Raw genomic sequence first — 14,163 nt, 5'->3', positions numbered from 1 at the left:
AGAATGCTTAAAAATAAATCGTAGAAGGTGGAAAGAGAAGAAGACTAAAACTTGAAATCGCACTGAATTAACTGGCGGGGAGTTGACAATTTCTCCCTGTCTGAACCTAAGGCAGCCTGAAACAGGGAAGAACTTCCCCAACGACTATGGATTTCTCATCAGAAACCATGGAAGCCCAAAGGAAATGGAACAGCACTTTTGAAAGTGCCAACAGAAAAGGACTGTCAACCTGACTTCTATCTTCAGTGAAAATAACCTTCAGAGACTGAAGTGAAATAAAGGTATTTTCAGGTGAAATAAAACTCAAAAACGTTATTGCCAGCAAATTGTTTTTAAAGTGAACTGCTAAAGTTCTTCGTGCAAAGGGGAAATGGTATCAGAAGGACACCTGGTGTCAATAATAAGAGCGCAGCAGAGAAGGTAACTGTCTAGAATGGTCAGGCTTGTGGAGAAGAATACAGGCAAGGGTGAAGAAAGATGGAGTCTTCTTAACACTGTCTGAGCCTCTGGACTCCGCTGTGCCTGAAGTTGGAATGGCCTTGGCCCCAGATGTAAAAGAATGTTAACTCTTCAAAAAAACTCACCCACGGATATCAACAAAGTAGGAAGGGATGCAGCCTCTGGTCCAAAAACTCAGGTTCAAATCCTGGTTTGGCTACTTCCCAACTAGATTGTGTTTTGTTCTGTTTTTTAATTAACTAGCATGGCTCTGACAGTAATACCACATTCATATTGGGTTCTATGGACCAATAGCCTCCATTTTTTACTTAATTTACTTGGGCGGGATTTAGTTCACAGACTCTGCCATCGCGTCAAAGCTGACTTATAGAGACCCCCTGTGGGCTTCCGAGATGGCACTGTTGACAGGAGTAGAAAGTCACTTTGGTGGCAGATTTGCCTGTTGTTGGGGGGGGCAGTTTGAAGATTATTAATAAATAAAACATAAAGACCAAGTTGCCCTTGCATGGAAAAATCTTTATTTTATTTATTTATTTAAACTTTTTATTAGGGGCTCATACAATTCTTATGACAATCCATACATACAACAATTGTGTAAAGCACATCTGTACATTCTTTGCCCTCATCATTTTCAAAACATTTGCTCTCCACTTAAGCCCTTGGCATCAGGTCCTCTTTTTTCCCCCTCCCTCCTCACTCCCCCTCCCTCCTAAGCCATTGATAATTTATAAATTATTATTTTGTCATATCTTGCCCTGTCCAACGTCTCCCTTCTCCACGTTTTCTGTTGTCCATCCCCCAGGAAGGAGGTCACATGCAGATCCTTGTAATCGGTTCCCTCTTTCCAACCCACTCACCCTCTACCCTCCCAGTATCGCCCTTCACACCCCTGGTCCTGGAGGTATCATCTGCCCTGGATTCCCTGTGCCTCCAGCTCCTATCTGCACCAGTGTGCATCCTCTGCTCTATCCAGATTTTCAAGGTAGAATTCAGATCATGATAGTTGGGGGAGGAGGGGGAGGGAAGCATTTAGGAACTAGAGGAAAGCTGTATTCTTCATCGGTGCTACATCACACCCCGACTGAATCATCTCCTCCCCTAGACCCCTCTGCAAGGGGATCTTCAGTGGCAGACAAATGGGCTTTGGGTCTCCACTCTGCACTTCATTCACTATGGTAAGATTTTTTTGTTCTGATGATGCCTTATACCTGATCCCTTTGACACCTTATGATCACACAGGCTTGTGTGTTTCTTCCATGTGGGCTTTGTTGCTTCTGTGCTAGATGGCCGCTTGTTTACCTTCAAGCCTTTAAGACCCCAGATGCTATCTCTTTTGATAGCCGGCACCATCAGCTTTCTTTGTCACATTTGCTTATGCACCCGTTTGTCCTCAGCGATCGTATCATGGAGGTGTGCACACAATGATATTATTTTTTTTTGTTTTGTGATGCCTGATACTGATCCCTTTAGAACCATGTGATCACACAGGCTGGTGTGTTCTTCCATGTGGGCTTTGTTGCTTCTCAGCTAGATGACCGCTTGTTAATCTTCAAGCCTTTAAGACTCCAGATGCTATTATCTTTTTATAGCCGGCCACCATCAGTTTTCTGCATGGAAAAATCTTATACTACTCTTTCTTATGGAAAAATGATCAGAAATGCAAATTTCCATTTCAATAAAACTCACTCAACTGACCTAAACTGGACACATTTTTTGAGTAGCTCCCTACTGACGGCAGGTTTTGTGCAATGTGAGGGGGGCAAAATGTTGCCACGAGACACAAGTCCCTAGAGGGCAAAGCATTTGCTTGTTCACACTGTCCCAGAACCCATCCTGCGTGGCCCGTGGTTAGCACTCCGAAAGCCGGTGACGGCTGAGGGAATCCATGGCTGGAGCAGGTCATGGTGGGTAATACTAGTCAGGCGGGTAACTGTATTGCTCTATCTATGCATGGATAGTGGCTGTGAAAGTACGCTGTGGAGGTCCATAAAATGTGAAATGAGAGAGGATCACAAAACCAAACTCGTTGTCATTGAGTCAATTCTGACGCATACCAACCCTACAGGACAGAGAGTAGAACTGTCTCAGGGTTCCTGAGGCTATGGATCAATATGGGAGTAGAAAGCCACATCTTTCTCCTGAGGAGTGGCTGGTGGTTTTGAACTGCTGACCTTTCCATTAGCAGCAACCATGTGTAACCCACTAAAGCACTGGGGCTCCTTATGATCATAAAGCAGGAGCTACTTAGAATATTTCTGTCAGGAAGGTGTCCCTGGTGATACAAATGATCAAGTACTCCACTACAACCAAAGAAAAAAACACAAGCGGACAAACACAGCCAGGGGCACCCTCAGAAAACAGATTTCCACATTTGCTTCTGAAAGCTTAGAGTCTGGAAGATCCTACCCAGCACCCGCGGGTGACCAGGAGTGAGACTTGATTCGATGGCCACCAACAAGACCAGCTTCAGGAAACAGGTGTTCAAACATTGCTCTGGCCACGTGAGAGGTCATAAATTCAGTCTAAACGACGATAACAATGACAATAATAGCCACAACTACCTTATTTACCGAGGGTTTCCTATGGGCAGGCCATTCATTCATCCTGCCAATCACTCAGCGAAGGTGTGCCTAGAGACTCCCTTAAAGCGGAAGAAACAGAGAAGGTGACTAATTGGCAGAGCCCCATTATTTCTGAGTGTAGAGGATGGCTCTTCATCTTCTGAACATCACACCACATTCTTTCATCTTATAAACTTCAAGGCAATCGCCTTCTTTATTGATTTTTTTTTCCCAGTGGAAGGCTTTGATTCAGTGGTATTCACATTACTCTGACTGAGTTCCCTGGCTCTTGGTGTAGACCTTCAAGGAATCTTGAAGTAACTGGAAAGAAACGGATCCATGCACCATTACTTTACAACACAGCTACCTTGAGTCAAGTTTCTGCCCCAAATCAAGGGGCGATTAGGGAAAGAGGTGGTAGCAATGCTAATTGTTAAACCTCTTGGTTTGATGGTTACGGGAGGCCAGTGAGAGTCTCCTTAGAGGAACTGATTGTTAACCTTGGGAGAGCTGCCCCTCTTTGAGGGGTGCATGGCTGAACACTGAAGTATGCTTTGAATTCCGAACTTTCCAAACCCCCAAAGAGTGCTATAAGCCCCTGGGAAGAGCAGATAATTGGAGATATCCCTTTAAGAGTGATGAAACCCAGAATCCCGGAGCTGATTAGCAGTGACATCACTCAGGGGTAAGAGAGTGTTGGATTTTTACGGAACAGTAAATACTAAGGGAAAGCAATGGGCTGTTCTCAAATAGGCCTCACCTGCCATTCATAACTAGGAAAGCAATGGGGCCTCTGAATGCATATGTAACTGAGAGGTGGTTTTTACCAAATCTAACGTTACTCAACCCCCAAACCACCAAATCCACTGCCATCGAGTCTGTACATGCCACTTCTCCATAGGGTTTCCAAGGCTATATATCTGCATGGAAGCAGACTACCGTATCTTCCTCAGAGTACCAATGATCTGGCTAACAGCCATGTACCACTAGGGCTCCCATGACATGTTTCGTGGGGAAAGGACTGCAAGATCTTCACAGCAAGAACAATGGGATATGCTTGTCCTTTAAGAGCAGCTACTGATGCTGCTAATAGATAGCCAAACCTCTGGCTCATGGGCTCGTTTTCTAAGGTTAGACGTTTAGTGTTAGGGTTCCACAGGACATTGCAATCGGCCTAAGAATGTTTTTCGTGCTCCTGTTCTACCTCGTAGTTCATGGAAGAGTCCTGGAATATTAAAAGTTTACAAGTGGCCTTCCAAGGTCTAACAATTAGTCTCTAATCACCTCGAATAGCAGAGAAGAAGGAAAGTAAAAAAATCGGAGGAAGAAATAAAATTTCTGTCTAGTTGCCTCCATAAAAATGGGCCTCCTTTGCCATGAAACCAAAAGAACTGGATGGTGCCCCACTGGTATGGCTGAACATTTTCATCAAGGATTAAATAGAAGAATCCTGATCAAACAAAGAAAACTGCGAGAGATAATTTAAAATTCTTATAGAGTCCAATCTTTCACTGAGGCTGCATGCACCTCTAAAAGAATTGCCCTGACATAATCTTTACACTTTAAACCTTAAACCAGAAGCTAGCAATTCCATGACAGAGCTACTACTTAAACTCACTGCCATGGAATGGATTCAAACTTACAGTGACCCTATTAGGCAGAATACAACTGCTCTGTGGGGTTTCTGAGGCTGTAAATCTGCACAGGAGCAGAAAGCCTCACCTTTCTCTCATGCAGCAGTTGGTGGGTTTGAACTGCTGACCTTGTTAGGGGTCAGCAAAAGAGTAAGATCCTCAATTAGATTAACTGGCAGAGTGGCTGCAATGAAGGACTCCAACCTACCAATTGGGAGGGTGGCACAGAACTGGGCAGTGTTTTGTCCTGTTGTACATAGGTCGTCGCTATGAGTCTCTGCTGACTGGGCAGACCTAGCAACTTCAACAATAACAGGGACCCTCATGAGTGCCATAGAGAACAATGGGATATGTTCTTGTTCCCCAACTAGTGAACTATGTGCTTGCACCAATTGCACCACCAGGGCTCGTTGTCCTTGCACTGTCCACTCCAAGGAGAACCTGGCAGTGATGGTAAAGCAGGGGCTGCAAACGCCACTTACTGCAAGAAAAGGATGGAACCAGAGACAGACACCGGGCAGAGACGAGCTGGAGCAGCGGTGGCTGCCAGAGGTAGCTAGTCACGCCCCACTCTAACCAGCTCCTGCCATCCTTCTCGTTCCAGAAACACTCAGACACAGACATGCCCATCTTTCTGGGAAGGCTCGCTCCTTTCGAGCTTGGCTTTCCATGGAAAACTGTCACCCACACCGAAGAGGTCAAACAAAACAAGGCCACAAGCTGTGTCTCACTTGCCGGTGGCGCGTCTGCAGTCAGCGTTGCCTCTGCGATGTGAAGGGATTAGGCTAACTGCCTGCCTTGGGAGAAGGCTGGTGTGGGCAATCATTCCTGCGGACCCTTCAAGTCCAGAAAGGATGTGGTTCAGAATGACAGCAGTGCCACCGCAGAGCCAGGCTTGCTACCAGGCCCTGTCACAATGCAAATGCAGTCTCTGACTGAGGGGAGGCAGCAGGGCATGTGAGCCTGAGCCTCTTTTTGGAAGAAAGTGGTATCGCAGCCGGCTCTGTCTGCATAGTTTTCCATTACATAAACACATTTAATTGGTTATGACGGGGGCAGTGATTAGAGACACATTACCGATTTGATTTATTTTTTTTAAGCAGACATTAATCAAGCCTATAAGCTGCTACCAGGATCACTCTCATTTTTCTTGTCTCCTTTTTCAAAAGGAGCTGGCGCTTTCACTATTTCAGTTGCCGTTGGCGTGTCATGGTGTCCATTTAAATCGGATTCAGACCTATCGGGATCACCTAAGGAACCACTACCCAACACTCATTTGCTTTGGTGCCAAATGAAAAAAAATCTAGAGGAGGAAAAATCCTGCTCTTTGACCTCTGAGCACGCTGATAAGCTCCAGCTCGGTCACCATGAAAGGGATGGAAGAGTCCCAGCACAAACCCAGTGCTGCCAAGAACCCCCGTCACTAAAAGGAACAGCTGGGCCACAACTAACGATGAGAAATAAGCAGAGGAGGGAAATACCAGAGCTGCTCGTTCCGGAATTAGTAGGCAGGCAGTACAGCAGGTTTGAACATTAGTTCCTTTACCTGACAGCTGTGAGGCATGACAAAGTCCACTAACCTCTCTGAGCTTGCATCTTGCTCATTCATAAAAGTGGGTAATAGCATTTACCTCCCAGGATTGTCGTGAACATAAAGAGCCTTGGTGGTGCTGTAGGGTATGTTAACCAACCACAACCCTGAGGGTTCAAATCCACTAGATACCCCACCGGAGAAAGATGAGGCTGTCTGCTCCCACACAGATGTATATTCTTGTAAACTCTAAACAGAGGTGTCTAGACTTGGACTCAACTCAGTGGCAATGAATTTGGTTTGGTTTGGCAGGCTAAATAATGGCATGAAAACCACCTGTCTGCTGTGTGTGGCCCACTGAACGTTGCTACCATGCTGACAGCAATGACACTGGCATGACAAACACCAGCATGGTCACCCAAGATGGAGCATCCAAAGTGAGATTGTCTAGGAAGAAAGGTCTGGCAATCTGCTTCCACACATTAGCCAACAAAAGGACACAGGGTTACAAAGGATGTAGGGTGGGCAGGATAAAGGATGATCAGTTTCAAAAAACAAAGAGGAGCTAAAGCACTGAAGTGTGTTGATGGAACAGACCCCACCAATCATCAGGCTAACCAACTGAAATCTTTATAGAAATTCCAAATCCCATACGCATTTCTGGACCCTCAGAGCAACGTGGGAATGGAGAGGAAAAGGATCGATGTGACCCGAGTTTCAGGGATCCCAACCTACAACAGCAAGGGAGCTGCTAGGCCTAAATTTGGAGAACTTCTCCCAATGGATCCCAGGTTTTGTTACAATCAGAATCACTGGGCTGTGGTTGTGTGAAAAAGTGCATACATTACATGGTATGCTTCTGTTTTCCTGTCCCCACCCTATCATGATAGACATGAGTCTTCTGCTGAGATTTATTTTTTAAGTTGCAAATTACTTGACCATTAAGTTTGATCAGCTTTGTTGTCATTAGTAGCTACCGGTTGAGTTCAACACAACTTATGCCAATGTTATGTACAATGAAGTAACACTGGCCAGTTCTGCACCGTCTTCATGATCACTGGAGTGCTTGAGTTCATTGTTGTGACTATTGTGTTAACCATCGCATCGAGGCCTGCCTTGTTTCTACCGGCTCTCTCTGTTACAAACATGTGTCCCTTGCTAGCTATTGGCCTTTCCTGGTGAAGTTAAAAAGATGAGTCTGCATGCTTGCAGCGTTTTCTCACTCCCTGACTCGATGAAAGCTGGTCCCGGTCTGGCCAAGGAAACAGGAAGAGAGAGGGAAAGGATGCACCTGTAGGAGATCATAAAGAGCCCTGAGCCGGTACCCGCGCGGGCGGCCACTTCAACAAGTCAACAGTTGAAAGATATGATACTCATTGCTGCCTAAGACTCTCCTTAGAAGCCCCCTCCTGACTTTCTGTGCCTGGAAAACCCCCACACCATCAGAGATGCTTCAAGTGGGGTGTGGGGTGTGTGAGTGTGTGTGTGTGTGTGTGTGTGTGTGTGTGTGTAGAGCCCCTCCCCACACTTGATCCAAGAGCGCCAGTCAGAATGCATAGCTCCATTTCCAGTCAGACCCAGAGACCTGACTCCTCCACTTTCTAACGCAGCTAGGGTAGGTGGTACCTGAAAAGCTATAAGGTTAATAACTATCTCAGGGATTCTGGTATAGACTGTCTGCAAAAGAGTGCTTGAAAACCACCTTACTAAGAAAGGATCTCCACGGGTGTCTCTGGTAATCGCAGTCTGAGTTCCCAGCTCTGGGAGCAAGAGGCCAAAGGCTGTGTGTGCCCTTTAGAAAGAGAACATTTCTGGGCCAAGGCTTTGTCTTATTAGAGGAACTACTAACATATTGCTCTACTGTTGCACTAGTGAGCTACATCATGCCGCAAAATGGTTCTGGTGCTACATCTAGACATTGTCAGTATACAAGAAGCATCCATCTCTATTAGGGCTGATGGATGTGCTGGAAGCACGAAGCCATGTCATTGAGAAATAGTGCTATCTGTCACTGCTACTCCACTCATTTAGACAGATACGCGGGTGTCTGCTAGCTCAGCCTCCCATGTTTGGACCAAGAGAACTAGAGTTAGGTGCTTACAACGCAAGCACCACAAGGTTTTCCAGAAAAAACGAAAGAAGTTGAAGACAGTAACAGTCATCTCATCTATGCCTGGGTTAAATATCCTCTTTGGAGGTTAAAAAATTTCAGTTCCGGATATTTATATGTATTTTTTTAATGGAAAAGTCAAGTACTAAAATGAACAAAATGGTTTGGGGGAAGAAGATCTGGTTTTACTGCCAAGAAGATGATCTATTTTTTAAGATATTTGGCCAATCAGGAATAGGAGAAAATACTTCTGTAAGACAGCAATGTTTTATGAAGATTTCGCAGACTATTCATCATCACTGAATACTTCCTTCATCACCAAATCTCAGAACCTGTCCTAGATCCCGAAGAGTATTAGTCTAGCCTCTACTTTTACCCAAACATAAGCAGAGGAAAATGTCAATACCCAGTATTGGTTCCTTCGCTCATTCGGCGCCAAAATTTAAAAATAGGAGCTGGGGGTAGGGTGGTGGTGAATAGCTTTCCTCAAAGAGCCTAATCTAAGAGAAAAGGTCACAAGGCAACAACAGTAGCTACATGCTTGACATGGCGGTCCTATGAGATAGGGACTATCACATTCCCATTTTAGAGATGGGGACATGAAGGTAGAGGAAGAGTAAGTAAGCTTTCCAAGCTCATCCAAGTACTAAGAAGACACAGGCACAAAATGCAATTTTTGGAAGCAATATAAAGGTATGTGCCCTAGGACTGTCACAAAGCAATACTGAGGCCTGGGAGTCATTTTGGACTGGGACAAGTAGGGAAGGAAGAAAAAGCAGTTTCACCTACATAACTGGTGATAGTTTTGTAGGTAAGAATAAGGAGTGGCAGTTGCCTTCCAGTCTCTGGAGATCCCGTCTGCCAACACCGGGCGAATGGCCTCCCAAAACCGCGACCCAGCCGCAGCCAGTGTCATAGCCGCCGGGAAACCGGGAAAGGAGCAGAGCCCAGCAGGGGCACAGCCCGGGGTTCTGTGGGCAAGAGGCTACATCAGGAGCTGATGACCCTCATGATGTCTGGCGACAATGGACTCTCTGCCTTCCCGGAATCAGACAACCTTTTCAAGTGGATAGGGACCATCCATGGAGCAACTGGTACAGTCTATGAAGACCTGAGGGGTAAGCTCTCCCTGCAGCTCCCCAGTGGCTACCCTGACAAAGCACCCACAGTGAAGTTCCTCACCCCCTGCTACCGCCCCAACATGGACACTCAGGGTAACATCTACCTGGACATCCTGAAGGACAAGTGGTCTGCCCTGTATGACGTCAGGACGATTCTCCTCTCCATCCAGAGCCTGCTGGGAGAGCCCAACATCGACAGCCCTTTGAACACACATGCTGCGGAACTCTGGAAAAACCCCACAGCCTTTAAGAAATACCTGCAGGAAACCTACTCAAAGCAAGTCTCCAGCCAAGAGCCCTGACCTTCCCTGTCCTTGTGTTCCCTTCTCTTCTGTAGCTGTCTGTCCTCCCTCCACCCCGCCCCTTGATGTCTGTGTAGAACTCTTATCTCAAGCTGTGGTGTCATTTCTGTTGTGTTTGTTTTTTAAATTAAGTCTCCATTTGCACCCTGTGATGATTGTATTAAATAAATAACATTTGGGGTTGGTTCGGGGAAAAAAAAAAGAATAAGGAGTATGACATGCCCTAGTGACAAGATATAGTATATGAATATGGTCACAAACGCACTGCCAGTAAGTCAGTTCTGACACGAGCAACCCCATAGGGCAGCGCCGAACTGTCCCTGTAGGTTTCGGAGGCTGCACGTTCTACAGGGGCAGAAAGCCCATGCTTGTCCCCCAACAGTGGTCATTTGAAAGAAGGGAAGAAGAGAGGGGAAAAGAAGCCGAGACAGCATCCAGTTAAACAAGGCTAGCTTCTGTCAGAGAGTATTTACCGGCCTTAACATAATGGTGTAGATGTGGAAGTTACCTGCCTTCAGAATCACTGGCATCCAGAACCTCCTCCACTCTGTGGGACAAATGGTTTGCCCACCGACCTAGAGTCTGAGCCCCGGGGATGAGCCACACCTGACAGCAAAGCGCGGAGGGTGCTCCTCTGCTTGCCCTGAGTGCTTTCCTCAGAAGGGCCTTCACAGCCGTTCTGCTCAAGTTGGAGAAGAATGGCCAGGGCACCGGAGGATTAGAAGCCAAAAGGACAAACTCACCCCGCTGCCATTGAGGCAGCTCCAATTGATAGTGGCCTCATGTGTATCAGAGAAGAACTGGACCCAGGGCGATCCAGAGCTGTAACCACAGACTGACTCGATGACAGTGAACACTGGGCTGCAAACAGCACGGCCCACGGTTCAAACCCACCAGCCACTCTGAGACTATCTGTACTTGTAAAAATTTAGTCTCAGGAAGCCCACCTAGTGTCGCTGTGAGTCCTAATCAACTCAATGGCAAAGAGTTGGGCTCTTATGCCCCAGTAGATGTTCATGCCTTTCTTCCTTGGCATGCTGGGTAGATTTGAACTGCTAACCTTTCAGTTAACAGGTGCAAATTGTTTTGCAGCACTGAAGGACTTCAGAAATTTAAAATAAAAATGTTTTGCATTTCAGGCATTCATTCCAACCAAGAAATCAAGATGAGGGGACAAAGGCCAAGGGGGGGAAAAGAAAAATGCACAGAGATAAATTACAGTGGGGATGAAAACAGCTAAAATCTAGTAACAGAACAATATTCAAGCGCAAAGGAACAGTCCTATTGTTGAACCGCTTGCTTTGCATGAAATATTTCCCTCACCATTTTCCAACAATGGAATTTCAATACTCTCTCTTTGTAAATCATGGTCTCTTTGGATGCGTTTTGGTTTGTCTGTTTTTTCTCTTCCTCAACACACTCTCCTCCAAGGCTGAGTTTCTCTGGTACAGTCAGAATGCAGTTGCTTTTTGCTGACTAGGAGATGGAACACTGCAGCTGAGTCAATGCTTCCTCACTCATTCAGTAAAAAATGATGAGGGGCCCCTTCTACAGAGCCCTGGTACTACAGTGGTTAAATGCTTGGCTGTTCACTCAAAGGTTAGCAGTTCGAACTCACCAGCTGTTCTGCAGAACAAAGATGAGGTAATCTGTTTCCATAAAGAGTACAGCCTTGGAAACCCTATGAGGCTGTTCTAGTCCATCTTATCGGGTTGCTATGAGTTGCAACCTATTTATTCTTAAGGGTCTTCTAACATGCCCCTGCCATCACCTGTCTGCCAGCCTGCCACACTGCCATGTCTTTTGTGTTGCTATGATGCTGGAATCTAAGCCAATATAATCTTATGATCTAGTTCCAAACCATAGCTAGGGAAAACCTTATGGGTCACAGAGAAAACTGTCTGCCTCACTGGCTTTGGACATGGCCTTCAGTGGGATCAGTCACTAGAAGAGGCAGAGGACTGATGATGGGGTATAAAAGACTTCATGAGATGGAGTGGCACAGAAGCCACCAGGATGGGCTCAAATAGGTCGGTCCAGGCCTGGTCAACATTTCGTTCTATTGTACGTCCCCAAGGCAGAGTCAACATGATGGCAACTGACAACAGCACGCGCCCCGAACACCATGGGTGTGTGGCCTACAACGGTATACAGGGCTCTCGCGAAGCAAGGCAGACAGTAAGCAAGTTATTACGAAATGATATCAAATAGAGGAGGACACGGGTGAGGGGCCAGTGCTGAGCTAGTCTGGGGCTCAAGGAGGCAGACCTCACGATGGACACGTTGTCTGAACTGAGCTCTGCAGGGAGAGGTGGGCCAGGGTGGGAGTTAGGTGGAGGGGAATGCTTGGGAAAGTCTGCAGGAAGCATGATCTGTTGAAGGACGAGAAAGGGCCGTGGCCAGTGCAGAGAACTTGACAGGATAAAATAGCCTGCAGAGCGGAAGGCTGTGCTGGGGAAATGGTATTCTTCTGCTCTGGTGAGCAAGGGTGTGGCCCTCTAGTCTGGACACAAAGGACACCCTGGGTACAGCCAAGTCTTTAGTGAGTATTTCGAGCCCCACCCGACCCTGGAGAGTAATGACCCAGATTTCCCTCAGCCTGATCATGTGCAATTTTGTTATTCTAATATTTTAAGCAAAATGTTGATTTGTTTTCATTGCCAAATTGCACAAGAATAGTCATACTGCCACCTCAGGAAAAATTAGCCAAATTACTCCTCTCTAAATAACTAAGGTTGTAGATGGATTAAAGGATTATCACACAAGATAAAGAAATTGCTACCCAAAAGAAAAATTTTTCAAGTAAATGATACATGTTACCTGAATTTTTATCCTGATTTTCACATGCTGAATCTGTACTTAAAATAACTTCAGGCATGAATTGGCCCAAGAGGGAACAGCAAAGACAATAGGAAAAAAGGAAGTATTTAGGGATTTGGAGTTCTGATTTTTATGTGCACATAACCCGCAGAAAACTCCCACCAAATACACCCGAGTGGCTTTTGTTCTTTGCCAAACGTGGCCCTGACATATATCAGCTTCAACACTTCCATTCTAATATCTGGCAAGGCTGCTACTCTGAAATGTTATAACCACCCCAAAGTCAAAAGCCATTAAGTGTCCATTTCTACAATAAAAGGCATGGACTCGTCCCAGATGATGTCATTTTCTCTGGGCGTCTGTGTTTCCAAGGAGCAGAAGTTGAAATAATCAAGACTGGATGTTCCAGCTCCCCAGGGGACCTGCCATAGGTACAGTATGTGCATGTGCTCTGTTGCTCCCACAGAGGTGTGAGATGAGGAGTAGGGAAGGGGTGAAAGGGAGCAGTAAGAGAGAGACTGAAATTTAAAAACAAAGACTAAGATGCAATAAGGAAGGACGGGATAGTCTTTTCAATAAACGATGCTAGAAAAATTGGATCTCCACCTGAAAATGAATGAAACAAGACCCATATCCCACACCATGTACAAAAATGAATTCAAGATGGATTAAAGACCTAAATAACCCTAAAACTATAAAGACCATCATAAAAAACTAGAGACAAATATATGGGTTCGGATACTGAATGTAATGAAAAATACACTAAAAAGACAAAATAGAAGACTGGGACCTTCTAAATATACATATCAAAGGACTTCAACAATATAGTTAAAAGAGAACCCACAGACTGGGAAAACATTTTTACCAATGATATATTAAATAAAGGGTTCATCACACAGGAACAAATGAAGGGAGAGGAAGAGAAAGTGGAACACATCCTGGCCTATCAATCTCTGAGGATGATATTCCCGCTGAGAGGACCACAGGGCCGGCCCCACTATGAGACAGACGTCCCTCACTGACCCACAGCGCTGGAGACACAGTGTGGAAATTGCGCCTGATCTGACCCCACCACACTAAGGTGAAACTCTAAGGACATGCAACAGAACATCAAGGGGAACAGAGCAATGAAGTTCCTATGGAATACCAAACTTAGACTTTGGGGCCCCTTGACCAGAAAATACTCCTAAAGGTCAACAAACAGACCTTTAACTACTTACAGGCTTCTCTTTCTGTTGACAGTGTTTTGTTGTTGTTTTGTTGCTTTGTTTTGCTCTGCCTTGTTTTCGTGCATATTATTATCTCTGCAAGTCTATCTAGCTAAGATAGGTGGGATAAACCATCTGGAGGAGAAAACAATGGGACCATCGGTTCCTTGGGGACATTGGAAAGAGGTGCAGGGGAAAGGAAGTGGTGTTAAGAAACCCAGGGACAAGGGAACAACAAGTGATCCAAAATCAATGGCGAGGAAGGTCTAGGAGGCCTAGTAGGGCTTGATCAAGGGCAATGTAACCAAGAGGAATTACAAAACCCCAAATGAAAGCTGAAAATGATAGTGGGACACGAGGAAAATAAAAGGAAATAGAGGAAAGAACTAGGAAGCAAAGAGCATTTATAGAGGTCTA

The 14,163-nt window shown here is 45.6% G+C and overlaps 1 protein-coding gene and 1 pseudogene across 1 annotated transcript in view; one reads left to right on the top strand and one right to left on the bottom strand.

Annotated features, from left to right (window-relative positions):
- SCFD2 (sec1 family domain containing 2) overlaps positions 1-14,163 on the bottom strand; it is a 466,192-nt gene that overhangs the window by 266,701 nt on the left and 185,328 nt on the right. The window lies entirely within an intron of this gene.
- Positions 9,171-9,729, top strand: LOC142443667 (ubiquitin-conjugating enzyme E2 C pseudogene; annotated as a pseudogene).

This window comes from Tenrec ecaudatus, chromosome 3 (assembly GCF_050624435.1).
Source record: "Tenrec ecaudatus isolate mTenEca1 chromosome 3, mTenEca1.hap1, whole genome shotgun sequence".
In the NCBI taxonomy this organism is placed as follows: Eukaryota; Metazoa; Chordata; class Mammalia; order Afrosoricida; family Tenrecidae; genus Tenrec; species Tenrec ecaudatus.
Note: the sequence above shows the minus strand (reverse complement) of the source record. Positions and strands in the feature narration are given on the sequence as shown.